The 27,029-nt window shown below is 39.8% G+C and overlaps 1 protein-coding gene across 1 annotated transcript in view; it reads right to left on the bottom strand.

Annotated features, from left to right (window-relative positions):
* Positions 1-27,029, bottom strand: part of pde4cb (phosphodiesterase 4C, cAMP-specific b) — an 86,435-nt gene that overhangs the window by 42,994 nt on the left and 16,412 nt on the right. The gene's annotated exons all lie outside the window — the stretch shown is intronic.

Here is a 27,029-nt window from a genome sequence, read left to right as displayed (position 1 = left end):
GTACAATGTAAAACATGTATGCACAGAATAAGTGCATTGCACCAAATTATTTATTTAAATTTCAGTACATAGTATTTAAGGACAACTTATATAAAGTGGGATCTCATTTTGTTGAAATCAAAACATTGAAGATATTAATGCATGAATAGTGTAAGGATCCACAATGGTCCTGCTATGCAACTACCAAAGACACTATGAGAGCTATGTAAACACACACACATGTTTGTTTTTGTGACATATAGGGACATTCCATACGTGTAATGGTTTTTATACTGTACAAACTGTATTTTCTATCCCTTTACACTGCCCCTGCCCCTAAACCTACCCATAACAGGAAACATTCTGCATTTTTACTTTATATATAAAAAAATAAAAAATCATCCTGTATGATTTATAAGCATTTTGAAAAGTGGGGACATGGCCAATGTCCTCATATTTCACCCTCTCATTGTAATACCTATGTCATACCCATGTCATTATACACATTTGTGTCCTCATATGTCACAAAAACATGCCCCCCCCCCCCCACACACACACACACTAAGTTTATCTTTTCACGTGCAATAAATTCCCACAAGACCACTCTATCTCCTTTGCAAGTATGTGTGTTTGCTTGCTATTCTTTATGGACTAATGGTGGCCGAAACGGACAAAACAAATCATCAAGTCCCGGCAGTTCACACAAATGCAAAAATGCACCTTTCTGCCAGATGGGGGCAGTCACAAACTGAGAACTGCTATTTCAATTATTTCCACCAGTACACCAAAGAAACTTGCACACAGATCATGATCAGGAAAGATATATTCACTGTTATCTTAGCAACAGGACAAAAAGGGTTATGTGGAGAAATATCCCTAAAAATAAAGCTATCATTTAGCATTCCCATTCATCTCAGTTTACCAATAAATAAGTATTGTAGTCTTTAAACATTTGTTTGGTTATCTCTAAAGCCTTCCCAAAAGTTGGGCCAACAAAATATTACGCCATAATGTTATGCTTGATCAGTGTATATTAACTTTAATATTTTTTTTTAGTTCTATTGCAGTTAAAACACACTGCAGTCATACTAAGTGTGCAGAAACACAAAATGTTCATAAAAAGCATTATGTATACTTTTATAAATTTGATTGAATGTGTCTACACAGATCCTTTTTGTTGTTGTTAGGTTTACTTGTGTTTGGTTGTCCTCTTTTACAGCAGAAGTAAGCGAGTGCTTATGCCAATATAAATGAAAACCAAACAGATAACATGGAATAGAGTTGTATGTGAAGTCAAGTCACCTTTATTTATATAGCACTTTTTACGATGCATATTGTTTCAAAGCAGCTTCACAGTGTTTACAGGAAAATAATGCAGCCATCAGTCATCCACCTCAGTTCAATTATCACATTGTAACATGTTCAAAATGTGTTGTAGATGAGGAGGAGTTTAAAGGGGTGATGAATTGAGAAATCAACATTCCCTTGAGATTTTGATACATAAAAGGTCATGGTAATATAAGAATATCCTGTCAGTTTCAGAGCTAAAAACTTCCTTGCTAGTCAAAGAAAAGATTTGATAGACACCGGGCCTAAAAAACGACTGTGTGTGTATCTTGATGTCATCAAGTGACGAACCATGACTCTACAGAATAATAAGCACATGTAGTTCAGTAGCCCCGCCTACCGACTCATGGAGCTGTTCGGATCATGCTAGCCAGCAGCAATACACATGCCAAAGAAATTGGCAAGATATTGCGCTATTCCTGTTTTTGGAAGTACACAGTCGCTGCATAAGCTTTCTTTAGATCGTAATATAAGGAATGTCTGACTGAACTTTATTTTTTAATGAAGTTCCAGCTGATGTGGGGATGACATGGTGTTCACTTCATTTTACTGCGGAATCGTTTGTAGACAATCTAAGGTGGATACTGGATTTGCAGACATTTGAGATTAAAATACAATATTGTTTCTTCTATATTGGATCCGACAGGAATGGTGCAACACACTTATGTGAGTAAGACGTGTTTTTTATATATGTACTGTAATAGTACTGCATTGTTATAGATCGTTTTGATTATGTGTACATGTCTAACAGAACATACACGCTGCACTCGGACATGTATGGGCCAGGACTCACAAATCCCAACGTCCCAGGGCTATGTGTTCACTGTTCACTTTCTCTTGACTTTGAAGGGTGTGCACGCACGTGTGTGTTTGTGCGCGGTTCACGCTTATATCGACCGGTCTGGTGGGCCATATGATATAATATTCATATCAATCGTGGGAGGATGACAAAAAATTAACAATTGTGTTTGTTTGATGAAGTCGTTTACGAGCCCTGTGATCGAGAGAATCATTCTGGTTGCCGCTTTCAAAGCAATCCGTCCCTCATGTGAACTGAACTGACAGGGGAGCTGAAGCTCATTAAATATGCAAATCTTATCCAATCCTTGCCGTTGGCCTTATCCAAACCCAGCGTTTAGGATTCAGCCTAAAAACCAGTGTAGAAAATAGCCTATTACTTATTAGTTATGATGATTTTGAATGTAAAAAACACACGAACATCATTAGTTGACCTCAGACAACAGTATAAAAAAAGCCAGTAAAAAGCCAGTTCATGACACCTTTAATGTTTACGTGGCACTTTATTTATTTTGGTGTTGGGGACTGTTATCATTAACTATCATTACTAGTTATTGGAGGTTCTGGTTAAATATACGAAGAGGCTCCACCCCTTGGGTGGTTTTGGGGGGAAAGTGGAGAGAAGGGGCAGAGGAGTGCCTTGCTGTTTCAAGTGCGGTTCTCTGTTCAAGTCGAGAGTTGTGGCCTACAACAGCCCAAATAAACACCCCTTTTCACTAGCAAGCCTCATTATTGCCTGAGAATGCTACAATATAGTGTCAATGCGGGCAGATCAGTAATAGAGTTGAATAGTGTTTTGTGAACACTAAACAATGGAGTAGCAAGTGTGGTCTGATAATTACAGCAATATCAACCATAGTTTTGTTTTTGTTGTGCTGCTTTGTTTGTATGGTTACAAACTTTGGACACAGTTTCACTGATGTCTGTAAGATGTTTGAGAATTCTAATATGGTATGACAATGTTTTTAACACATGGCTTCCTTAAACACAGGCACGTGCACTGTGATGTCTGCACATCTGGAAGAAATTTATGTTTGGATCTCTCCGGCCCTAAAAATAGATTAGCAATCTGCTGTAGTTTAAGCAATAACTGGCCAAAGTCACATAATATCTTAAAGCATTCAGTGCATTACAAATGTGAATAGTCTGGTCTGAAGGGTGTACAAGCATCAATATAAACAGCCAAATATTGAGGCTGTCGATGTTAATTCATTTGTTTACATGTCTACATCACACATGGACCACAAAGCCCACATTTGCATTTGTTTTGCATTGCACACACTCAACTCCAGAGCACCAGCCCTGGACAAACACTTACAGAGATATACAATACTCACATATATGCAACAAATGAATATCAAGTGACAAGTAAACAATTTTGGTGAGCAACTACTGTAACTAAAAGTAGTGATGCTACTAACTGAAGAACATTTTCATTAGCACGGGAGATTCTCAGTAGCTTCAAGACAGTGTAGCCCTTTTTTTTCGTAGTATATTAACAGGTTTAGAACCAAGTAAACTAAGATACTAATTTAAATGCCTCTGTGGTAGTCGGATTCATTTTAGTCAATTTATATCTTTTAGCTACTTTGTTTAGTAGCTTAACTGGAGTTACATTTTAAGGTTCTCCAACACAGGTCTTGACCTGAAACATCCAAGGCGGAAAGTCTATAAGTCTGTTGAAATGTTCATCTCCTGTGAAGTGTGCCAAAGTAATAACTCTGAACTGCACTTTATGGAAGAACACCGTTTTTTTCAGCCCTGCTGCAGCAGACGACTATAAGTTATTCCATTCACACTGCAGTTGACCTGCCTGATCTGACTTTAGCAATCAAAACTTTGACAAAGCAGACCCCACGTAACTCTCATAAAAGTGTTTTCTGATGTATAATATACAGTAGATGACCAAACATACCCGATGCAAGAGTGCCGTCTCCGAGTTGAGCCACAGTTAAAGAGAGAATTCCTTCTGAGGATTCGAGGATCCTTGTGCATCATTTCAAAAAGCTGTGGAAACAACTTTAAGTCTTGCTCTTTTACCAGCACTTAGTAAAAAGAAACATAATTAGAGTTTCTGTCTATTCTAAAGCTCAACCAAATGAGCAGACAGGTGAAACCATGTTCAGACAGGTAAAGATCGAAGGAGCCCGAGCAAAAATCGGACACCTTAGTCCGAGGCGTCTTGTCTCCATTTACAAAATCTCATTGTCAGGGTTTGCTGAACAAGAATGTGATGACTAGCTCATGTAGATCCTAATCCAAAGCTGATGAATATCTTCTGCAACATGCCAGATAAGAATCATCAGAATCTACTTTCAAAAACTTGCTTTCATAATTGAAATCATAAAACTTTTTTACTTAACTTATTATAGGACTCCCTAGGGACGCAGTTTTAGAGGGTCAAGGTCCCACTAAGTTTCCATATGAATGTTTCTTTGGCTTAATGTTGGATGGGCGGGAAGAAGCAAGAGTAAAGAAAGGAAAGAGAGAGGGGAGGGAGGTACAGCACACTGAGCCTGGAGGGTGGTGTGCTGTCACACGCTGCAGCGTTTCTCATACATGTGTATTGTGAATAGTCTGCAGTGGGTGGCTGCTGTTGGCCGCCAATATCATCAGAGCAAGACGTGAACACACGCACACAGCATGAAGCGATAACAACACACTCTTTTAGAGGGTGCTGCTCTGACATGCCCTGTTGTCGGCAGACATCATTTTCATTGCACACTCATTTCCTCCATTTGTCAAGAGAATGACCTGAGCCGGTCATTAAAATCTCCTTAAGAAAGAAGTTAAGAAAATTCTCAAGATAAATTCTAAGTTTGTGCAATTCTTGAAAATGTTTTTAGAAGTTAACAAATATTTCCCTAAGAACATGAAAAGCTTTCAGCGGGTATCACTGAAGATGTGCCGAATGAAAAATACCCCAAAGGCCATCTTTTTGCACTGCCTGTGGATTACCAAAGATATCATAATAAGAGCACAGAGTTTTTTCACTCAGCCTTTAATCACTTAGCAACCTGTTTTTAATGTGTCATGTCAAGTTAAAAATGCTATTTTAAAAGAGTCTGTCTCAAGAAGATGCAGTCTCTCTTTCACTTTTTATTGAATTTTAAATTTTTTAATGCATCCTGTATCTGTGCTGCCTCGCTATAGTTCTATCTTGAGTAAGCGCATCATGTATACACACACATATACTTATCTTAAGAGAATGAGATGAGAACATTATTAAGTTTTTGGGAATAGAAAATATTATTATCTTTTTACTTAAGTTAGAAAATAAGAAGAAATTGGCAGTTAAGAAGAATTGTATTCGTAATGTTTTGTGAATCCGGACCCTGATCTAAACTTTTAGAACTTTAGCCTTGCAAAGTGTCCAATCAGGGTTAGTTTACCCAAAATCAAAAGGTTTCATGAACTAGCTTTAAAAAAAAATGTATACTGTTGTCTGAGGTCTTATTACGTTCGCATTTAAAACATCAAAATGAATAAGTAATAGGCTATATTCTACACTGGTTTCTCCTACACACTCTGTTTTTATGGAAATGCTGCACTGAAGACTTGGAAGTAAATGCCCACGGTTAGGATTGGATAAGATTTGCATATTTAATGGCCTTTAGCTCCCCCGTCAGTACATGTGGGAATAGTTTTGAAAGCACGTGGGAAAACGGCAACCAGAAAGATTCGCCCACAGCCCTCGCAAAATGTCTTAATCAAACAAACACAATGATAATTTATCTATCATAACCCGGCGATTGACTGGAATGTTATTTTTTTTATTACTTGGCCCGCCCAATCAGTGGATATAACCGCACACCCGTGGATAATACATACACACACACACACACACACACACACACACACAGGCACACACACACACACACACACACACACACACACACACACACACACACACACACACACACACACACACACACACACACACACACACCAAGTACGTTGCAGACAGCAGGATCAAAAATTCCTTTGCAATTGTATTTTTCCTCAAGTCAACAGTGAAAAACGCACATCAAGAAAGGAATGTTATTTCACTATTTAAGATAGCCCGTCGAGAGGCCAGTGATACGGTTTGGTAGCCCGTCTGGAAAAACACATAGCCTCAGGACGTTGGGATTTGTGAGCCCTGGCCCATACATGTCCGAGTCTGATCCCGAAACGCAATGAGCCAACAACACTATCAATAAAAGTGTCAATAAAAGCTTTTCTTTGACTAACAAGGAAGTTTTCAGCTCTGAAACTTACAGGATATTCTTATATTACCATGACCTTTTATATATCAAAAGCTCAAGGGAAAGTTCTCAATTCATGAGAAAATATACGGAATTATATACATTTGGCAGAAAGAAGAAAGTCATATACACTTAGGGTGGATTGAGAGTAAATTATGGGATAATTTTCAATTTTGGGTTAACTAACCTTATGGGCCCTATTTTAACCAGAGGTGGACAAAGTACACAACTCTATTACTTGAGTAAAAGTAAAAGTACTACTGGTCAAATATTACTCTGTTACAAGTGAAAGTTGTAAAAACAGATTTTTACTCAAGTAAAAGTACAGAAGTATTTGTTTTCAAAAGTACTTAAAGGGGGGGGGGGGGGGGGGGTGAAATGCTGTTTCATGCATACTGAGCTTTTTACACTGTTAAAGACTTGGATTCCCATCCTAAACATAGATCAAGTTTCATAAACTAATGTTGGACGTTTGATGGATTATTTCTGTGTCAAAAATACTCCTTCCAGTTTCTCACAAGTTTCGGAGAGTTTTTTTCGAGTTTGGCTCAGCTTGACGTTAATAGAGCGCAAGGTCCTTGTATGGGCCGTACGGGCTCTTCTCCCGGTAGAGGATTCTCTACAAGTATCTGCGCGTGACTAGAGTGAGAGAGGAAATGCACGTCCATAAACACTCTCAGCTACAGATCCACTCGTCCGTGAACACTTATGTCGTTATAGTCCGCGCCGCGCTCCACTTTATTCCTATGAGTGACATCAAGCGACTTCAACGCTTCAGCACAGCATTCCGGGAAGGCAGCGCTGCATTTGAACCGATTTGAATGCAGAAATGACGGGAAGCTTCACAACATCGCTTCAGCCGCGTCGCAAAGTGGATCTCCACCGTTCACTGCTGTCAGGACTTCAACAAATCATACCAAAGAAGTGTGTTTTTGACGGAGCTGTCCCAGCGATAAAGGTTCGGTCCTGCTTTGGAAGCAGCCGGTGAGTAAAACTGCTTCAAATGTCTATGCTGTTGGCTACCGTCGCGTGAGTAAACATCAGTAAACGTCACGATAGCGTGCTTCGTCATTCAAATGCGCTATACAGACTCCATTGTTGTTCTATGTATAACGTTACACTAGTCTGACGTGCAAAACCATTTTACTTGCTACTGCTAAGGTTTAGTCACATACAATAGTCCATAAACCGAATCATGTCCTCATAAACTGCGAGTAAAGACACACAAATGTTGACAGTACATATACAGTACATACCACTATATACAGTACATACCACAGAGACGGACGTCCTGATGTTGCTGTTTCTCCTGTTCAATTTATTTCAGCCTCCGAATCTGATTCTGGATCATATATCTATTAGCTGAGATGGATAGCCATGGGTTTCTCCACGCTTGAGGACGTCACCGCTTTGCACGCTCGTCATTCTTTAGCTCAGCCTACACGATACGCCTCCAGGCGCTCAGTTTTTTCCGGAAAGCCTCGGTACAGCCCATATTTCTTTTATAAATATAATAAAACTAAAGACTTTTCGGAGATATGAAGGATGCAATACTACTCTATAGGTACTCAAGACTGACATGAGATTGACTGAAACTGAGTGTTTCACCCCCAATTTATGTTTAAAAGTAAATTTCCTTTTTTATGCATTATTTTATTATTGTTGTATAAATGCCCCCTATGCCATCATGGTTTAAGCCAGTCAGTGATGCTCCATCTGACATACTACCATAAGACTAACTTAAACTCATTTAAATACTTGTATATAAGTTACAAAGCTCTTTACAAAGCTGCTGTCACATTAAGGCCGAATACTCGGATCCAATACACTGATACACATCTGATATTCTCCCAAATTTACCACTCTTTCTCCCAGATGTTTATATTTTTAATATTTTAAAAGACATGCACCATGTGTATGCCAACTAAACTAATCTTAATTTAAAATAAAAAAAAACTGAAACATACTTTCAAAGTATGGCTATGGGTGCACACACTTGTGCCTAAGAACCATCTTCTTCCATTTTGCTATGAACGGATCATTGTTCAAAAAAAGTTGGGAAAATGTATATGACTATAAGAGTGATTCCTGTCAGACAGGAACAACAACAAAAAACGTTTTAAAGAAGGAAAAAATCATCCTCTGACTTTCAGAGCTGCAACAGAAACGACTTTCGACCTAGATAGAAAGGTAGTGGAGTAAAAAGTATGATATTTGTCTTTCAAATGTAGTGAAGTAAAAGTCATAAGTTTCCAGAAAAAATAATACTCCAGTAAAGTACAGATACTCAAAAAGTGTACTTAAGTACAGTACTCAAGTAAATGTACTTATTTACCGTCCACCTCTGATTTTAACGATCTAAGCACATGATCTTAAGCACACGGCGCAAGTGCACTTTGGAAGTGTCCGGATCCACTTTTGCTAGTTTAATATCGGGAAAAATGGTTGGCATGCCTGATGCATGGTCTAAAAGGGTTGCACCTATTCTTTTAATGAGTAATGAGTGTGTTTTGGGCGTAACGTGCAATAAAACAATCAGAGTGTCATCTCCCATTCTATTTAAAATCTAGTTGCGCATCCCTGTGTGTGTAATAAGCAGAGAGTACACGCATTGTAAACCTACCTATGGGTGCATATTTACACGCTCTTTAAATAACACAAAAAATACTGCGCCATTGACATTAGACCAGGTTTCAGTTGGTAAATGGTGAAGTCGTTTTCAGTTGCCTCAAAATTGCAACACGCCAACAATGCACCTGAACACACCTTGTTTTCAGACTAGCACGCCTATTTAAACATCGTGGAGATGGACATGAGAAGGATAATTGCATCAGGCTGAAACTAGCAAAAAACACTTGCGCCACGCGTGGCTCCTTGTGATGGATTTATGATAGGGCCCTTTAAGTTCTGTACCATGTCTGATCAGAACTTCAATTCAGTACTGCGTCCAATCATTCATTCACTTTTCTACAGTGTCTGTCCGGTGCCATGTCCAATCAGAAGTCAGTTCAAAATTGTTTCCTATCACAAATTCAGTATTGCATTGCATCGACCAGTGGTCAGATATATATTTTTTGGGGCACTGTGACCCATTTTAGTTTCAGTGCTATATGTCTGATCTTACCTTTAGTTCAGTAACATGTCTGATTAGAACTTTTTTCCAGTACTGTGTCCAATTTTCTGATTATAGTTTGTTTCCATATGTTGTCCAATCAGTTACTTACAGTATGTCCGATCTGGCAATCAGTTTTGTTCTCACCACAGTTATGTGTCATCAAGCATGCAGTGATTCCTTTAGGAACATGACTCCACCGCCTGGATTAGAGCCATCTAACAGTCAGGCCTAAATCTGCCCATTTCTCTGGTCTGGAATTTTCAGATTTCCTTTTCTCAGAGACTGGAATGTACAGATTGCTTTGAAGGGATTACAATTAAGTAATATCAAGCTTAAATATAACAGCATTCACTTTGGCCCATATTATCATATACTGCTTATTACAAACAGCTATATTTCGATTTAAAGAAGAGAGAACAGCCATTCACATCTTTAAAGTACGTTTTCTACAGCTGGTCATGACCTTTAAGTGGAAAATAGCCTGACGTCAGAATCCAGAAAGAATTTGTCCACTCTGTTTCGGCAGATTGGGGCAACGGAAATGTTTACATGAAAGTCAGAGTCACTAACATTCACACAGCTCACTCATTCAAACAGTTGTTTTACTGCATCCAATGGCTGACTATTTCCATGCATGTACTGCTTGACGAAATAATCAAAATTCATTTTTAGAGGTTGTCTCACATATGGATCCCAGTAAAAGAAAACAAATGAAAAAATATAGAATGAAACAGAACAAACAAACCCTAGAAGAAAGAGATTGTTATGTCGTCTGGCCAGGAGTAATAGGGTGCGAGACACAGCACCCGGGGCAGGGGTTTCATCTTAACCTGAAACCAACAAAAGCCTCCTTTCAAAGCCTACATGCGGCTGCTCTCTTCAGAACTGCCGTATTTTATCATTTAAACCTTGGTTAACCCACAGGAAACGGCAGACTCTTTAGTCTTGAGGACTCCTCGTGATCTGCAGAGGTAAATGATACATATCAAAACAACCAATAATGTGACAGTCAGCATACAAAAAAAATATACCTGTAACAGAGCATTTGAATATTTATATATAAACTGAATATTTATATGCTCATCTAATGCTCGCCTAAAGTTAATCTTGCCATCAATGATGTATTAATGCTGTTAAGCATACTCTTTAGCAAAATCTTGCATTTAAAAGGATTATATGCAAGATAAACATACATTTGTTTTTATAAACTGCAGAATTGGGACAAATTGAGAAAGTGTATGGTAAATGAAAGTGTCAGCCTTACAAAACTTACACATACTGTAGCATAAATTAGATGAATTATAATCATTTATCCTCTTCCATACTCTCAGGACAAAACGTAAACATTCCAATTTTCCATCTCCACTGCTCAGTCTTTACATTGTCACACGTTCACAATGCTCTGACAGATTCCTCTTTCCCATTTTTTATTTTATTATTTTTAGTTTAAATAACATCACCTGACACTTTGCATTAGATGTGCTGAATGACACAACATAGTCATTTAGTACTATAGTCCTATAAGACCTATAGTCTTATTTTTAACCCTAACTTAATTTAATAATTTGACATGCCTACACATCACTTGACACTAAGGGTAGTCTTTGTCAAAAACATTACATTTAAGCCCACCGGCAGCTATAGTTGCCACCGTGTATACTTGTCATTTTCCTTTTGCAAGTATTTTCTCCTTGGGTTAGTGTCAGCACATCTGAAGAAATAATTAAAAAAACAAAAGTCAACCTGGTTTCAGTAGCCCATAAGTGGTGTAACCTTTTTTATGCAATAGCGTGATTGTGACCTGCAGAGATTATCTTGGCCTTCATCCTCATTATAATCATCTTCGTCCTCAGCTTCATAACAGCTGGTGTTCAACACCATATCCGTACACCGCCATCTGTTCACCATTAACTGTCTCATGATTTTACAGCAAATACATCTCTCATATGCATAAACACAGCTGTTCTCACTAATTCTCTCCAGCAGATGGGGCTCACAGAGACGTTCACTGAATACAGCCTTGCTCAGTTTTGAAAATTCCTACCTTCCCTCCTACCGCATTTTAAAGCCGTGTTTCCCAACCTTGTACCTGGAGACACCAATAGTATACATTTTAGATGTATCTCCCTTATCTGACCCTTATTTTACTGGTTTTACAGTCTCTACTAATGAGCTGATGAGTTCAATTAGGTATGTTTGGTTAGAAGTCTGAAAATGTGTATAGTTGGTGTGGTTTCAAAAACAGGGTTGGAAACATGCTTCAGATGGAAAGTCAGTTCCAAAATGTAGACTGTAACTTTGTGTGCCTTCTAAAGTATGGGAGTGCGAGGCGCAACCTAACGCAGGGTTAGTTAGTTGTAACATGCATGGTTTAAAACTTTTCACACATATATATAAAATAGATATTGTGAGAGAATGGCGACGAGCGAGTTTAGACGTTGTGTGCCTCTGTGTCCCCGTTTCATGTCGGGAGAAGACTCACATTCATTATTTGTTCAATGCCTAGGCGTTCAGCATGCTAGGGCGGCTCTCGAGGGAGCCGCCTGTGAGCATTGTGAGAAGCTGACGCTGACGGTGCTTCGCTCGCAGCTGGCCATTTTTAATGACGGCGGTCAGCCCCGTGAGCCCCGTGGCCCCGAGCCCCGATTCTGGGCGTCACGGATCATGGGGCTCACAACTGGATTTGTCAGCGGAGATTGAGACTGCCAAGCACTTTCTCAATCAACCGCTGACAGTTCAGATGATCTCCCTCCCTGCGTGGAAGCCCTGCAGCATCTTCCCCCCGGGTTGGGCGGTCCGATGCTCATGCTCATGAGTTTGACATCGAGGCGGGTGTGAAGCTCATGTGTCGCCACTTCATCCACCCGTCCATGAGGAGCTGGTAGAGGTACTGACTCGGCAGTGGCCAAGTTAAAAATTTATTGGCCACAAGAGACTCAGGAAATCCAGCCACCCAGCAGGCTGGATGATCGCTCTCTTTCTCACTGGGTTCAGTTGCCTCGCCGGGGCTTACCATTTTTTCCGGACTTGCACAACAGTCGAGTTGCACAACCTCGCCACTCAAAGCCTGGGAAGCCATCATCCAGCTCCTCGCACCGGCAGGTGCAGAAAGAGAGGGTCGCTTTTAGAGCCCCTCCCCTGGGAGCCTGGCAACAAAGGCTGCGCTCTCACTAGCAGTCTTCAATGCCAGAGGGCGATCTGAGGAACGTCCTTCTGGCTAAGAAGGCTGCTGGGAAGAAGTCCTAGCTGCAGCAGGACTTCTGAGAGCGGTCCCTCCCGCACGGGGGCAACCGAGGGAAAACGTTGTGGTATTCCCGCAATCACAGACGGTTCAGGCCTCATCGTTATCCCTTGGACAGGTGCTGCTCCAGTCGCCTCGAAAAAGACCTGCGACTGGGCAGCATGTGTGTTCACACACATCGAAAATCGTTTCCAGCTGCTCCCTGCCGGGCATCCACTTCAGGGGGCTGGGAACGAGGCTCAGTTAATACCGAGACCAGCCTCGAGAGGCTGATTCTCTTAGTAGATTATCTCGTTGCATGGAAATGCCTTCCAAATATATCAACATGGATCCTGCATACTGAAGAAATAGGGTACAGATTGCAGTTCCTCTGAAAAAACAACGTGGTGACATGGACTGCAGTGGTGCCAGAGCGGGTTCGGGTAATGGAACAAGAAGTAAAATCCTTGCTGGCAAAGGAAGCCATAGAGATGGTTCCGCCGTCAGAGAGGGAGGCCAAGTTCTAAAGCCGGTACTTTATAGTTCCAAAAAAGGATGGAGGGCTATGGCCAATTTTAGATCGGATGTATCTGAACCGGTCTCTGAGGAGACCATGCCTTTGTTATCCATGCCACAGGAAGTTCCTGAGGTTCGCTTTCGGGGACAAAGCGTACCAATATCGTGTACTTCCGTTCGGTCTAGCTTTTTCCCCTCACACGTTCACCAAGTACATGGGGACAGCTCTGGCTCCATTAAGACTTCAGGGCATTTGTGTACTGAATTATATTGATGACTGGCTAATCCTGGCACAGTCGTACGAGATGGCAGTTCAACATCGAGATGTCGTTCTGGCCCACATTCAGTGCTTGGGCCTGAGACTCAACACGCAAAAAAAGAACGTGTTGACGTCGTCCTAGAAGACGAGTTTTCTGGGGATAATATTTGGGGACTCGATTTCGATGCGGGCGCAATTATCTCCCGTGCGAGTCAAGACCATTCTGGCGATAGTCTCAGGAATAAGGCTGGGCAACAGTATCACTGTGAAACACTTTCAGAAAGTGTTAGGTCACTTAGCAGCAGCGTCCAACGTAATTCCCTTCGGCCTGTTGCACATGAGGGCCCTACAGTGGTGGCTAAAGACCAAAGGGTTTTCCCCCAAGGGGAACCCATTCCGTATGATCAGAGTAACGCGCAGATGCCTTCGGGCTCTAGTCATATGGAAGAAAGTTTGGTTTCTGTCCCAGGGGCCAGTGCTGGGAGCATCATGTTGCTGGAAAACCGTTTCAACAGATGCTTCCCTCACTGGTTGGGGACGGTCATGAAAGGCCACTTTGCAAAAGGTCCGTGGGAGGACCGTCATTCCTCCTGACACATAAATTGTCTGGAAATGATGACGGTCTACAAAGCTCTGAGGAGTTTTTTCCCGGAAACATGTTCTGGTTGACACGGACAATATGGCAATCTTGGCATACCTGTAACACCAGGGGGGATTGAGAACGAGCCCCGCAGGGGTCGGATGCCATGGTGCAGATGTGGCCGAGGCTGCGTCTGTATGCATTACCCCTGATCACTCTGCTCCCAGTGGTCCTGGAAAAGTTCCAGCAACAAGGAGTCAGTCTTCTTCTAGTAGCTCCTCGTTGGCCGACTCGAGTATGGTTCTGAGATATAATAGCTCTGCTGGTGGGTCCCCCGTGGCAGGTCCCTCTGAGGAGGTACCTCCTATCGCAGGCGGGGGGCACAATACTTCACCCCCGGCCAGAAATATGGAACCTTTGGGTCTGCCCCCTGAGGGGGCAATGTACCAAGAGACTGGACTACAAGCAGATGTTATAGACCCTATAATCAGTTCCAGGGCTCCGTCTACAAAGAGATTGTACAGCCTCAAGTGGAATCTCTTCACTACTTGGTGAAGAGAGCATGAGGTAGACCCAGTTAACTGCCCAGTGGCTTCAGTACTGAGTTCCTCCAAGACCGTTTCTCTGCAGGGCTTACACCATCCACACTCAAGGTGTACGTGGCTGCTAATGGAGCTTTCCATGCTCCGTTGAATGATGGGCCTTTGGGTAGGCACCATTTGGTTGTACGTTCCCTCCGTGGGGCTCGGAGGATGAGGCCTGTAGCCCGTACCAGAGTTCCTACATGGGATCTGGCAGTAGTGCTTGAAGGTTTGGCTGAGGCCCCCTTCGAGCCAATGGAATCGGTTGAACCTAAGAACCTGACCCTAAAAGTATGAACTTAGCTTTCACATCTCTGAGGAGAGTGGAGGATCTCCAGGCCTTAGCAGTCACGCCAACTTGCCTGGAGTTTGCCCCCCGGAGGAGTTAAGGCCATCTTGCACCTTAGGCCAGTCTATGTGCCTAAGGTGCCCTCTAATGTGGTCAGCTCCTTGGTTCTTCAGGCATTTCATCCCCCGCCCCATGTGATGGTGGAAGAAGGGAGATTTTTCCTATTGTGCCCGGTCAGGGCCCTGAGGATATATTTGGAAAGGTCAGCTCAGTTGAGCAAATCAGACCAGCTGTTAGTGTGTTTCGGCTTGCCCAACTAAGGGTTGCCTGCATCTACCCCTACTATTAGTAATTGGATTGTGCAGGCTATAGCCCTGGCATATCAGGTGCGCAATCTGCTTTCACCTATAGCCGTGAGGGCCCATTCCACCAGGGGCATGGCCTCCTCGGTGGCCCTTCTCTATGGAGTCCCTATGCAGGACATCTGTAAAGCGGCCGATTGGGCCACTCAGCACACTTTTATAAGATTTTACACCTCCCTGCGACACCCGGCTCCAGCTGTTCATTGGCCGACTGCAGCCATGTAATTCGAGATGTGCACATTTTCTCATAGACAATTGCGGCATCTCTAACAAAGGCACTGAATCAGTTTAAGTGAATTGGACTGTTGCAAAGCTATAGCTGTTTTCATGTTTTTTACCTTCCATTATTTAGCTCCACCAAGTGGCTAAGCTTTGTTCCCTTTTTTACATGACCACAAACCGAGCCCGTTCATAAGTATACAGATGTTGTTAAAACAAAATCTCATTCTGTTCAAAAGGGATAACCATTTTATTAAAAGTTGCTACGTCCACTTCAAATGTGTTGGCGTCCCTTCGCGGTTATGAGAATGCCAGAGAATGTTTCTGCACTGTTTCGTAAAAGTAGGTTCAGTAAGTTTTTGGTAGAACAATATCCATATTTAGTAGGCCTTCTGTCTTCATCTTATGAAAAACGGTAACTGGCGTAACTATGGAGTTGGATTCAGCATTTTGAACTGTGAGAGGCATTGCACTTTCTATGTAAGTCGAATATGGGAATCAGATGATGTTTTCCTGGTGGAATATAACATAAGCTAATAAATATTATATACTTAATTCTCACTAAGATAAATATTGGTGCAAAAGACATTTTTATTTGAGTAAAAGTTTATCGATGCATCTGTTGAGACCAAAACAAACATTTGTATACCATCAATGCAAAGGAGAGGTGTTCTAATCTCTTTTTATCGCACTGCAAAATAAAGCTGGCCACATGCCCTGAGCATTGCTGTTACATAAAACTACAACTTGGTGGTATTCATGAATAGACTATTTTGCAAAAAGTCGGTGAATAGCAGAGGAAGAATCTCAAATGGTTCTCTTGTCTAGGTAGTCTGTGTTAATAAACACCAAAGTGAATACAAAAATCTGCGGCTGTATGAAAACATGTACTGTTTTTTTTCCTTTCTTTTCTGTAAAAAGTGGATGTTAGAAGCAGAAAATTGTGGCTTAAAATGTTGTTTTTGCTTTTTAATATGCGCCACCTGCTGTCAGAGAGTGAATTAGCATTTTCATTTTCACTACATACTTTCAAACCAAATTTTCATTTAATATCAGTGACTATTCATATTGGTGTGAACAAGAACAGTGCCATATGTAAAAATTAGGGAGTAATCTCTTTTAAGCAACAACCACATACCCACACCCCTATATCAACCACCCACAAAACCTTAGCATTGTGTGGTGGTCACAGATTAATCAGAAAATGTAAAAGTTTAGTTTGTAACCCTGCTTTAGGTCACAGACAAGGCTCGCGAGTCTTGAGAGGATGTAACAAAGGACTTTTCCAGTCATACCCCACCTGAAAATGTTCTGTTCAAGGCCATCACCGTAGAAACACGTTATTTTATCCCTTCCCAGCATTGGATTCAGATTGTCTAACAATAAATATATGTGGTAAGAGCTAGTCACAGACACTCTTGCCTCGCCTCTGCTAAAGATACATGTGAACATTTATAGATATTTATACATTATCACTTTCTGTTTTCATGGTCTGTATTTTCTGTTGGGAAAGATAAACTGATGATTTGTGCTTTGGAGAACAGGTGGACATTGCTTCTGTCATGGAGGAGTCCGGCTGGACCATTTGTTTTGTACCGTCAAGCCATCTGCTATCGTCGTGAGACACTGTGATCGTCCCATCCCCCCTCTGATAAAGCTGGATTTTGTCCCAGTGTGTTTCCGATGACATCGTGACCCTAACCAAGCAAATGCTGTAAAAGCTTTTTAAACATCATTTCAATTAGCAGCCAGATCTAAGAAGCACTGGTGTAGGCCCTGCAGACATGTATTATGTGACAACTTACATTACTCTTCCTATAATACATCCTCACCATAAATCCTTTCTGGCCAACAACTAATCTGACAAATTCTAATGAAGAAAATAACACAGAAAGGTACAGATCCAGACCAAAAAAAAACTCACTGACTACTACTAATTAAATCAAAAGGGTGCTCCAACTTAATTTACCCACTATAGTGTATAATGTGAAACATTGTTTAAAAAACACTGCCCCCTGGTGATGTGGGAAAATAATGCAAATAATGTCAACGCATAGTGATTATAGTAAGTTACACACGAGTGGAAAAGGTTTCTGTTGTTGATGTGTTTTTTTTTTGTTTGTTTGTTTTTTGATGGTACAACATATATATGTTTAAATGCAAAAAAGCACATCTTTAGAGGCATTCCTATCTATTAAAAAGTGCCAAATTAGGAATTTTGTTAAATTGGTTTTGATAGAAAAAAAAAAAAAAAAAAAAAAAAAAACATACTGCATTCTTGAATTGCTCATGCTGGTTGTTGAAACACAGTAGCTGGTTTGTCACTAGTCCAAAGCAATCTATTAGCTCTAAGCAAGATGGTCTTCCAGGTCATTGTTAGCCCAACCCACTAGTAGTGCAACTAATCAATATTATAGGCCAGCTAATGACTATAAATTACTATATTGATCTAGTAAGACATGTTAAACCAGCTCAATAGGAATCATCTTAAATGTGTTGAGGTGTGTAAAGAGCATTGGCTCTTTACCTGCGATGAGGTGGGAGTCTGCGGTGGGCCCTGCCATAATGTCTGCTAATGGTGTGTGCAATGTTTTGATCCTCCTCACTCTCTCTGTTCAAGAAAGAGGATCCAAACTAATGAAATACCCCCTCAATGTAATTGTGGAACGTTCCTCAAGGGCCATCTCCCTAAACAGAGGCTGATGCCGTCATAGTGCACGAAGGGGAGCAGATCTGCAAAACTAACTCAAACCCAAAGCAGGCATAACATTACATGTACAGGAGTGTACACTTGCCTTAACCCTTAAATGCATACCTCGGGTCGTTAGCGACCCGAGACGCATTCACTACCCTACTCCTCATTCATTTTTTAAAGTTAGACATCAACCTTCTTAGTATTCCTCAATTAAATTCATTTTAAACAATATAACAAGAAAAGAAAAATAGAATTATAATTGAATGCCTGTTTTTTCACTAGTTTTTTTGTCAAAATTGTATAGGGTCGCTAACGACCCGAGGTGTGTAGGATTGTACGTATATTTTTTGCACAATAATAAATTAATCTATAATGATGAAATATGGCACAATTCACCTTTATTCCACAAGGTGGCAATGATACCCAATGATGAAGTGACGTTTCACTAAGTTACCTCTGACAGAAAACAAAACCATAATAATTATAATCTGCAAAACTTGAAATGGCTTTGTGATTTACTGCAGAGAGCAAGTACTAAGCACAATCAAATATTAGTGTCACTGTCTCTTGATGATGGATGTGGTCAAGAAGACGTCAGTGATCAAAATATTGATTTTGAAGAGATTGAAAATGCGTTTGGAGAATATGCTGGAGATCGCAAATATGCCCAGATGCTGAATATACTGGTAAACGAACTCTGACGAGGACATATGATGATGGTATTAAACATCTGCTCAAACTGAATCCTTTCAAGCTCCAAAAGGTAACGAAATAGGTTTTATTTTATTCTTCTGTAAGTGTTACTCTAATATCAGGAGTTTTATATATTATCACAACAGGTAGAGTTAAATCCATGTTAAATATAGATCCGGGTCGCTAACGCCCCGAATATGTAAGAATGTTTGGCAAAACAGTCATGCATTTAAAGGGATACTTCACCGTTTTTTCATATTAAACTATGTTATTCCCTTAACTAAGATGAGTTGATACATACCTCTGTCGTCTGAGTGCGTGCACTTAATCTCTCTGAGGCGGGGTGACATTCTGATAGCATTTAGCTTAGCACACTAATCACAGTTCATTCCTATGGAACCAAAAAGAGATCAAGTTAGAAGCAACCAATCAACTCCACGTTTCCCCTATTTAAATACAGTTACACGAATAGTTGGACGATCAAGTATGGTGACACAAAATAAAACGTGGCGCTTTTTTAACCGAGTTAAAAAGGAGAACTATAATGTATGGCGGAATAGCACTTCTGAGAGTACTTCAACTCGGCGCAGTAAAAAGTCCCGGCCGAAACATCCTTCCTCACATCTCCCCCTCCCTCTCTCATTTCCGTAAATAGAACCAACGTGATCTGCACGCCTGCATTAGTAGTAGTTTGAGCAGAGTTGACGAAGTACCAGTTTGCAGGAAGATAGTTTGAACAATCATGGTTATAATGTGCGTCGTAAAGGGTTGTGAGAACAAGGCGAAGGTATTTAGTGCCGTCATGTTTCACCGATTTCGGCGGAAAGCTTGGTTAGCTGATTTGATGCAACAACATCGCTGGAGATTCTGAAGAAATGGCGTGTTTGCTCCGAGCATTTCACATATTACCATATTGACATTAAAGCTTATAGTGTAAGGGGAGTTTTTATGTTTATTTTCTCACTGCGGTTGCAGGTTTCTATATTGAGAGGTTCATCTCATAAAATCTGTTTGTTTGTTTTTATGATGTTCTCGTGAATGTTCCATCTGTAATATTAAACGTTGCTATGTTAAAGTATACTAATATTGGCTTTTGTCTTTTACTTAAGATCACTTGGAAAGCTGACACAGTGCCTGTTGATTTGGTGACACTAAGTTATAACGTTACACTACGGGCTTAGGCTTATACTTCATTTTTAATTCTGAGCTCACTTCTCAAGTACATCAAACAGTCAAAAACTCTGTATTGCCTGTCTCACAAGCGCACTGATTTCGCAGCAAAGTTACTTGTGTTTACTAGGTTAAACACCACAAAAGTTTGATAAGCTAAGGTTACTGCCACTTCAGGACAACCAAATACCATGCAAACGGACACTTACAGTGTTAGATGATGATCTACTTTGTTGTGTTCTTGCTTTGATTATTGTCGGTGTGGCAGAATCCTTTAGGCGTAATCCTGTGGAGGTATAGTCCGCCTGTGTGACATGCTCGGAGCAAACACGCCATTTCTTCAGAATCTCCAGCGATGTTGTTGCATCAAATCAGCTAACCAAGCTTTCCGCCGAAATCGGTGAAACATGACGGCACTAAATACCTTCGCCTTGTTCTCACAACCCTTTACGACGCACATTATAACCATGATTGTTCAAACTATCTTCCTACAAACTGGTACTTCGTCAACTCTGCTCAAACTACTACTGATGCAGGCGTGCAGATCACGTTGGTTCTATTTACGGAAATGAGAGAGGGAGGGGGAGATGTGAGGAAGGATGTTTCGGCCGGGACTTTTTACTGCGCCGAGTTGAAGTACTCTCAGAAGTGCTATTCCGCCATACATTATAGTTCTCCTTTTTAACTCGGTTAAAAAAGCGCCACGTTTTATTTTGTGTCACCATACTTGATCGTCCAACTATTCGTGTAACTGTATTTAAATAGGGGAAACGTGGAGTTGATTGGTTGCTTCTAACTTGATCTCTGTTTGGTTCCATAAGAATGAACTGTGATTAGTGTGCTAAGCTAAATGCTATCAGAATGTCACCCCGCCTCAGAGAGATTAAGTGCACGCACTCAGACGAGAGAGGTGTGTATCAACTCATCTTAGTTAAGGGAATAACATAGTTTAATATGAAAAAACGGTGAAGTATCCCTTTAAGGGTTAAAACAACAACAAAATTGTGTGAGGGTGGGGACTTTAGAGGAGTAAGTACAGCTGGCACACTAGGCAACCCAGGATGAGGGAGAAGCCAGGAAAGAAATGAAGGTGAGAAGAGATGACGGTAGGAGGATCAAAGGAGTGACTGCAAAACAGTACCAACAGTTCAAAGGCCCATTTTGGTGTAGATGGAAAGAAGAGCCATGGTGTAGCCTTGGTGAATAGGCCAGGCAGAACTAAGGGGGCAACTGAGAGAGGCTGAACTGGTGGTGACCCAGGTGGAGCAAAAGAGACCAGACGACAACAAAGGTCCTGGAGACCAAGGCGAAGCTGGGATGATGAGCGGCCAAGGAGGAGCCATGGTGCTGGAGGACTGAGGTGGAGGTGGATGTGGAGCTAGAGCGAAGGAGGATTCAGGCAGAGCCAGAGGTAAGGAGGAGCCAACTGAGCCAAAGGGTTGGAAGGACAAGGCACACCTGAAGGCCCAGAAGACAACTAAAGTCGAAGCCGGAGGGACAAGGAAGCCCCGTGGAGCCAGAAGGATGACTTTTCCAGGCGGAGCTGAGGGCAGAGCTCTGGGTGGAGGTGGAGCCGGCTGGTCGACAGGCAGAGGTGGAAGGACGGGCTTGGAGGTTTGAGGTGGAGCCAGAGGGTCGACATACCAGGGCAGAAGGTGAATAGCAAGCCGAAGGTGGATATGAACTGCTGACAGGGGCCATCGAAGGAGTCATTTAAGTGCTGAAGGGAGCTAGTGGAGACAGGTCTGAAAAACTGGATAGCACGGGCAGAATGTTATGAGATGACCTCAGAGCAGGCAAAGAGTTAAAACACAGCCTTCTTGGCTGACACGGGACAGACAGAGGAGATGGTATTGGGAGGCAGGGTGGGAACATCCACAACGACACAGATGCAATCATGGAATGTCCCTCAAGAGCCGTCTCACTACGTAGAGGCTGATGTCATCACAGAGAACAAAGGGGACCAGATCTCAAAACCTCTGCCGGTGCTCCTCAAGGGACTAATCCCCCTGGGAGAGGAGGAGAATCTGAACTGAGGCTAGATCCCTTGGTTAAGGTCTGATCTTCGGTCACGCTGGGGTTGAATAAATAAGGAAATAAAAATGCTGGATCTATCTGCAAGGAAAATAAACTGAGGATTAAACTATGTAGGCTCTTAGGAACCAATGAAACACAGAACAACCACCAAACTAATGACGAGATCTGTCAAAGACTGAACCAAACCAGGGCTATAAATACACAGGGACACACTAAGTATGAAATTAGATAATTAAATAAAAAATGTTAAGACCCAGTGTTGTAGAAGGTGATGTGTATTTTAGATTGAGTTTACCCAATATAAATAGACTCTCAAAAAGACTACATAATCAAAACGAGGCTGAGAGGACCAGGTTTGTTTTTACATTCCATAATAAGTCCAAACCATTTCACAGTATTTTCAGAAAGAAATCCAGAAGATTTTATCATGTTTTATTAGTACAATAAAATTATTATTATTATTATTGTTCTCTCAGCTAAGTTTGAACTAAGCAATGATCATAAAGACAGTCATGATCCTTGATTGGAAATGTTCCTGCTGCTTTTTATTTAAAAAAAGGGGGGGGGGGTTGTCTTACAGTTTATATATACCCTCATGCCTATTTAAATTAGTTTGCAGTAATTTTTTGTGTGCATTGTAACCAATGACATTTTGTGTCACTCATGTAATTTTGAACATCAGTGTGAATGGCATTTCAACGTTTTGCTGAAGGTCAATGACGACTTAAATATCTGTTCAACATAAAAGCTACAGTATCGCAGAGCTTCAAAACACGTTATAAGGACTACGTTTGTGATACATGATGCTTTTGTCAGAATATTGTTTTGTTTGAGTTTTTTGGACCTTGTCTTTGTATGTAAAAGAGCTACATAAAGATTCTTCAGAATTTCTCCTCTTTTTACTGAATAACAGCATATTGGTTTGGAATGACATGAGAGTGAGTAAATAATGACAGTTTTTATTTTTAGGTGACCTATTGATTTTGTTTTTCCATAGGAGATGCAGTTAGACCAATGATACTTTGATTTAGGATGAGTAACAATTGTTGATTGCATTGATTTGAAAAATAATCACCATCACAGCCGGTTTGTTTCTGAGGCTTCAGCGTTACGTGCACACCTGAGCTCTGCTGAAAAAGAGGAGAGCTATATGTATGTGTGTAAATTAGAAGAAGGGTGTCGAAAATCACCATGTCTGAGATCCACACAACATATGGCAGATTGGGCTGGAACATAGAGTGAACTCATTACACGGACCACATTATCGTACTGTATAATTAAAACTGAGGAAAAAACCCATCTCTCTGTATTGTTAACCTAAAACCTGTCTCTCTGCTGACATTTCTGGGAGACGCCTGGGGATATTGAGAAAAATCTTTTTTTCCTTTTCTTTAAAAGGGTAAATGGACTGCATTCATATAGCGCTTTGAACAGACCCATGGCCACCAAAGCGCTTTACATCTTGCTTCACATTCACCCATTCATTTACTCATTCATGGAACCACCAACCTATTACATAAACAGTGTTAATGTAGTGATCCTTGAGTGTAATTAGTGATTTTTACATAAAATTGCTATTAATAGTTAACTATGCATTAAGTAATGCAGAACAAAATACAGTTTTTTGTTTTGTTTTTGTTGCTAACATCCTTTTGTCTAATCAGTAGTCACATTTTCAAAATTTTAAAGACTATTAACCTGCAGGCCTACTCATGGTGTGACCCTACCATTAACGTTGTTTTCACACAATAAGCGGTCTCTAAAATTCTGGTCTGAAAACGAGATATGTTCAGGTGCATTGTTGGCACGTTTCTATTTTAAGGCAACTGAAAACGACTGCACCATGACCAACTGAAACCTGGTCTAAAGTCAACAGCGCAGTAATGTGCTCCTATAGACGGGTGCACAACACGCACAACCTCTTTTTATTACACACACAGAAACAGCCGCACACAAACATGCCAAATATTAAAAATAAAATGATTATAATGTAAAAGATTATTATTGTGTACATAAAGATAAAAATGCCTACATGTAATGGATAGTCGTTGAATGCATCAGAATTACCTATTTGCAGTAATAACGAATAGAATTCGTTATATAACATAATATATATAACACATATATAACAAAACAGAACAAAAATAAATTTCATGATTCTAGTAGCAAAACACTTATGACAAAGACCAAATGACAATAATTGTTCAGGTTTCTGAGTGCACCATGCACTCACTCTCACACCTGATGTCCCATGTGGATTGTGGTTGCTTCCAAACTTCCATATGCTGACTTTCTTATGCTGGAGGTTTAATAATGGAGTATGTGGTCTGAACAACCAGAACCACACATCATAAATGAGTTCTGGAGGGCATTTACTGTACGCTTGGCCTTTTAATGATTGGATGACTATTCGATCAGGAAAAATGCAGGATGAATCTCAAGAAAACGTATATATATATATATATATATATATATATATATATATATATATATATATATATATATATATATATATATATATATATATATATATATATATATATATATATATATATATAATATGTAAAGGAAATTAATTCAAGTCAATTAAAAGGTTAGTGAAAATGAAAATTCTGTCATTAATCACTAAACCTCATATCATTCCAAACCCATAAGGCCTTCGTCTTCAGTAAACAAATGAAGATATTTTTGATGAAATCCGAGAGTTCCCCTACCCCTCCATAGCTATTTAATTAACACTTTCAAGGCCTAGAAAGGTGGTAAAAACATATTTAATTAAAATCGTCCATGTGATTCCAGTGGCTCAACATTAATTTTATGAAGCAACGGAAAAAATGTGCGTAAAAAAAAAAAAAATCTAACAAAACTTGCGAGGGGTCTTTCAACATTGCTGCAACTTTAATTATGTTTGCATTCAGTGTACAATTTTAAGTTGCTGGTCAAATTGACTATTGGATTCAGTACAATTCAAGAAAAATCACAAAAATATACAGGAAAACAAATGATATGTAAAACTATATTAAACCAATTTTAATCACAGTTTATATATATATATATATATATATATATATATATATATATATATATATATATATATATATATATATATATATATGAATACAGTATTTTAACTTTTTTTATTTTATTTTATATATATATGTTTTTTGTGTGTGTGCTTTCCTGAAGCTCAAACCGCTGAGCATGATGCTAGCCATGCAAAAATCTTACGTTGGATTCCTAGCTAAATTAACATTTTTCAAACTGATATGGCCCAAAATTTCATTTCTTTGGATAAAAGTGTCTGCCAAAAGCATACATGTGCATTTTAAATACCCTCAAGGTATTAGGGTAGTTGAAAAAATGACAGAAACAAATACTGCCATTCAACACGTCTCACTCCTAACTCGTCACATATTGACGGTTGGTCAGGACTCATCAGAGTCACTTTTTAATGCACGTGGTACCCGTTTAGCATCCTTTTAACGAGCTGGCTGCTCCATTCATTTTCAATTGTTTGCCTAATGAATCAGAGCAAGATGCATTTCATTCTTTGCATTTGTAAAAGTAGACATGATTTTATGAATATTTATAGCCTACTTTTATATTTTGGAGCAACAAACCCACACTCTAAAAACTAATACTATGATTTACTCAATTTTTTTGGTGAAACATTTTTACACTAAAAAAATTGAGTAAATTTTAAAGCAGTGAAATTAATTAAAGACACCATAAGAACTGAGTAAATGTAAGTAAAAAAAATTAAGTAGATCTGAGTAACTGCATTTGTTACATTAACAAATTCAATTGAGTAGAAAAAATTGGGTAAAAAGCATTTTAAAAACCAATATTTAAGAACTAATATGAACTGTTTTTATTTATGAGTATTACTAACTTGTATAGTATAACTTTAATTTCCTCTAAACCTTTGTAAAATACTCCACAGTGCACACAAACACACTTATACATGACATGGCCTTTATTGTCGACGAGTACAGCAAAAAACGTTAACGTTACAGCATATATTACTGTTTTGACATACGTTATTTTACAACATTTAAACTCATGTAACAAACATTTTAGAAGTAAAAATTAAACATTTAAAAGTAATTCAAGTGAAATCAACCGGTCTGTTATCCCATTTCCACCGTATCAGCGCTGTTCCTCGGGCCTGAGATGGACTAACGTGGTCTGCGGGTGGACTTTGAACTTGAGACCGCTGTCCTGCGTTTCATTCGTAGCTGAAAGATGCTGCGAGGCGCCAGACTCCATAACCTGACAATAAACAAACAGTGCCCAGTTTTAATAAGATTTTATCATCCAAATTCATTATATTCATTATCTTTAGGAATAAAGTTGTGTGTTTTGAGCAACACAGCAGGCGTTTCAAAGACCAACGCCACACGTTAACTTAAGGTGACTCACACTGCGTCCCTGTATGTTGTTTTGAATTAAATAAAATGCCTTTTAGCACAGTGATGATTATATAGATAAAACAAAACATACAAACCTGAATTTCACAGAGGAAATGCCTCAATTCGGCAACGCTGATAAGAAGAAACTGCTCTGGTGACTGAGGAGAATTCAAATATCCGCACTCACTCAACCGTCCAGCTGTCGTCGCGTCAGAGGGTGGGGGAGGGGCTCATTGTTTTAATCGAATAAACTTAATCAATTTCTTCAGAGTAAGTTAAATATTAATAATCTTGATTTTAATTAAGCAATATTTGTGGTTCTTGAAACAGATCGGTTTAATTCTCCATTCTCAAATATTTCGAAATAAATTTTGCAAATGTATTAAGTATATTTAAAATAAATAATTGGTTATTTGAATACTAAATTATTTTAGTGAAAAAAACTTAAATATAACTATACATTTTAGACAAAATTAACTGTTGGATTTTTAGTCAATTATTTTGGTATGT

This window comes from Pseudorasbora parva, chromosome 22 (genome assembly GCF_024679245.1).
Source record: "Pseudorasbora parva isolate DD20220531a chromosome 22, ASM2467924v1, whole genome shotgun sequence".
NCBI lineage: Eukaryota > Metazoa > Chordata > Actinopteri > Cypriniformes > Gobionidae > Pseudorasbora > Pseudorasbora parva.
This window is presented reverse-complemented; position numbering and strand designations above follow the sequence as displayed.